This window comes from Limulus polyphemus, unplaced genomic scaffold, assembly GCF_000517525.1.
Source record: "Limulus polyphemus unplaced genomic scaffold, Limulus_polyphemus-2.1.2 Scaffold1147, whole genome shotgun sequence".
Taxonomy (NCBI): Eukaryota; Metazoa; Arthropoda; class Merostomata; order Xiphosura; family Limulidae; genus Limulus; species Limulus polyphemus.
The window spans coordinates 15,328-19,475 of record NW_013666757.1 but is presented as its reverse complement, the minus strand read 5'-3'; the positions used below and the strand labels follow the sequence as shown (position 1 = coordinate 19,475).

The 4,148-nt window shown below is 30.8% G+C and overlaps 1 protein-coding gene across 1 annotated transcript in view; it reads left to right on the top strand.

Moving 5' to 3' along the window:
* The first annotated feature begins 216 nt into the window (after positions 1-216).
* Positions 217-4,148, top strand: part of LOC106462345 (protein twisted gastrulation-like) — a 10,831-nt gene continuing 6,899 nt past the window's right edge. The window contains exon 1 of the mRNA XM_013922259.2: positions 217-600. The gene's annotated coding sequence lies outside the window, so the exon portion shown is untranslated. The remainder of the gene's footprint in view (positions 601-4,148) is intronic.

Below are 4,148 nucleotides of genomic sequence, written 5' to 3'. Positions count from 1 at the left end.
CTTCCCTCTAGTCTTACACTGCTAAATTAGGGACGGGTAGCACAGTAGCCCTTATGTAGCTTTGCGTGAAATTCAAAAACAACAAATAAGTTTTCGGTCTCAACACCCTTCCCAGAGTTTTATCTTTTCAATCAACAATTGCTTTCTACCTCCGGTGACTCAGCAGAGAGTCTTAGGGCTCATAACATTAAAAATTGGGTTTCAGTAGTAGCGATGGGTAGAGCACAAATAGTCCATTATGTAGCTTTGGGCTTATCAACAAATGAACAATTCAAAAAGTGGAAAGAGTAGGTGACTAACACCGTATAGTAAAGTCGAAATTATAAAACATTCACGATATGTCATGCGTTAGAACAATAACTCAAAAAATGTTGACTGACCGCAATACCACTTTATCAACTGTATGTTACAGTGGTCCTGTGTGTGGATGTAGTTTCTGAAGAACTTGTAGTACGCCTTTGTTTATGACTTATGTGAATTAGGCCTAAAATTATAGAAATATATCTTCAGGATTACAGACGTATCTACGCATATATTGATTTAATTTAGATAAGCTTATTTGATACCTGTTTTCAACTTATTTTTTATACATTGGCAAAGGTAAGATATTATTTTTTATTCTTGAAATTATTAGATTACAATATATACAAAGTTAGGCATATTCTGAATTTTAATTAGATAACGATTGAATCTAATCAAAGAGTTTATCAATGATTTTGATAATTTATTATTTATAGTTGCGACTTGCCCGCTAACAAATTATATATAATTATAAAGATATTGTATCCTGTGTTTACTTAAATGTTCTGATTTATTATGCAGTTCATTTTTGTAAATAATTGTAACCAAGAAATTGAATTAGTGTGATAGTACCGCTACAATTATAACTTAGGTTAAACCTTAAGTTTAAGGTCACTGAAGTACATTTGAAGGTTTTAGTTTTAACATTTCTGCTCCAACTTGCATTGTACCATAGTATAGGCGTAACATTACAGCATTGGTGAGATTATGTACTCAGCACTAGCAGAAGTACTACCCTACTTCTACAGTAATCGTAGCGGTTCACTTCATATTTAAAAAAAAAAATTCACAAATTTCACAGTATTTCACCCAATTTTCATCCAGTACATAAAATTATTGCTTCATATAAAGAAAAAGCTTGTGGCTTTGCTTTATGTATGTTTAAACTATTAAAGCCTGGTTTTCTAAATAACACTTTTAACACATGTAATTCATTAGAAATGCTTATGTGGTGATACGCATAAAAGCTAGGATATGTATATATTATCCCAAAATTAAATATTTCACAGCTTTTTGTGAGATTTAAATAGTGTTGAGTAAGACCTGGTATTAACATATTTTGGTTAAATTATTGGGGTATTTTTGAAATATGCATTGGTTTAATTGAAATTGATCAAAAGTTCTATAACTTCAGCAATGGAAGTAGTGTTAAAGTTACCAAAATTTGAAGTTATGGCAGCAAACCCAAAAATTTACATTGGAATGATGCTATAATCCAGTAAAGTTAATTAGTAGATATGAAAGACATGAAGGTTTTAAGGTGGTAACCATGGATAATTACGCTGACGTTATGTGTAATGCAAGCTTATAACAACTATGAAAAGCAGCATATTATAGATATAAAATTTCTTGCATTGATACATTTCACCTTTCATGTTTTATTCCATTTAAACCACAGTAAATGTATATCTGTCTTATAGCACATATTACTAAACTAAACACAAATAAGCAAGGTGACAGAAGGCCATTTGACCATTCAAGGTTGCCAGTCTACCCTTTGAGATAACCATCTAAAGCAGCAAAAACAACTAAGGCTAGGGCTTCATTCAACCTATGTGGGCACATCACAAAAAGATTAAACAAATTCAAATTAACAACATACACTGCATTATTTGTTTTGTTTTTTATAACAAGTGGAGTTTTTTAACTTTCAATGAAAGAAGTATTTAGGTGATACAAGGCCATTCAGCATATCAAGTTATAATGTTAAGAAATTCAAAATGCTACATGTCTCAAATGATGAATTTTACAATTAAATTGAGTGATGCCAAAGTTATAGATAGTAAAAGAAGTCAAGAAAGCTATTGTATAATTGAAATAGGACTATAAAAATCTTAAGTCTAAATATTAAATACACGTGAAGGGTTTTTATGAATAAAGAACCAGAAAAGAAAGTTTTTAATATAAAGTATAGAATATAGTAATCTTATAATTTGCTAAACAGTTTCCTTAAATTCTATTTTGGGTAAAGGAAAAACTTTTGAAAGAACTTACAGCCTCTCTTAAGTTGGTGCAACTTCTACCACATTATAAATCAAACTATTCCATAGGCTGTTAAAAAAGTAATACTGTTTTAACTGGAGTTGTGTCTGAAAACTTGTTCTCAATATATTAATTAGTAAATCACTTTCTTAAGGGATTGTTGTAACAAAGTTTTAAAAAGAGGATGTAAGTGTTATTTTATGGAAACAGATTAAGATCTCTTATTTTCTCTGGAGAAAAGAATGGTAAGAGGTGATATTCATGAAGTTTACAAGAGTGTTGTATGATCTGATTGGATAAAGACCTTCGATTTTTTTTTCCTTGAAAACAGTAGAATGAGGAAACACAAGTTTAAGATTAAGAGAAGACAGGCTAGGCTCAAATTAAGACAGTCATATTTTCTGAAATGGTGATTGTCTGTTTGAATGAGTTGCCATTGACAGTAATTCAGGCTGGTACTTTATAAGAGTTTAAAAGTTTAATAAATAATTTCCCAAAAATGTGTGAGTAGGAAATGGACATACTCCATATATCTTTAAAGTATATGAGATGATGTACTCAGTACATTTTTACAGTAGTGAAAGGGTTAAAAGTTGAACTATGAAAAGAACCTTAAATGAAGCCACATCAAAGATGGCTGATGTTTTTAAGCAATACACACAACCTAAGAGGGGATATCATTCCTATGCAATATTATTGCAGTAACAAAAGCTTATTATTTTCAGATGACTGATTAAATTGATAGTCAGTAAAATGTCCAAATGATGAAAGTAAATGTATCTGTTTTAATCAATAGACTATTGGGAATGCTTACAGCCCAGTTCAGCATTTTTTAATGCACCTTTAATCTTGCCATTACACAGGACTATTTCTTCAACTTCATCATTCACTTGTATTTGTTGGGTGGTATATCAGCATGCTATATTTGCTAGTGACTTTGTGTGTGTATATATGGGGCTTTAAAATTTTAAATGGAACAGAATGTAAGAAAAAACACTAAATAGATTAACATATTGTGCTGTATAATAACCTTTCAATAGTAATTCTAAACACATTTCAACAAGATAATTACAATGATAGGAGGAGGAGATATCCAGCATTTACTTGATAATATTTACTTGATAATCAAGTAAATCTTCATCATTACATTAAAATCAGTCAAAATGTTGAGGAAACAATTGGAATAAATGTTGTAGTCACTTAAATTGTATTATGGTCATGTGTATAATATAGCTTATTGAACTGGGTACTTAACGGATGCATGTATTCACATGTGCTTTTCATGCACTATTCAGTAAGAAAAATATCGTCAATTTACAAATAAACTTACCAAAAAATAGAAAGCTAAGCATAAAGAAAACTATGAGGCTTAATGATCTTGAAACAACAAAGGAACTAGAACTTGAAACTCCTAATACTTTGAATACTACCTGAGTACAAGTCAGCCTAGGTGATATTAAGGTCTTGGGTGTTGCTAGCTGTGAAGAAAATGCTGCTGATTTACAAAAGGATTTAGATCATTTAGTGAGTTGGGCAAATAAATGGCAAATGGGTTTTAATTATAATAGATGCAAGATAATGGGTTATTATAATTTGATGATTTTTACAACTAGTACAATTTGGATTGTAATAACCTCAATAGTGTTATGAAGGAAAGGGATCTTGGTGTAATAATTGATCAGTCTCTAAAGCCATCCAAGCAGTGTGTTGTTGCTTGTGGTAGGGCAAATTGGATTTTAGGTTGTATTTACAGAAATATTGAATACAAGTCTAAAGAGGTTATAATTTCATTGTACAGATTACTTGTTAGGCCACATTTGGAATACTGTTTTCAGTCTTGGGCTCCTTCCGTTAGGAAAGGGTTC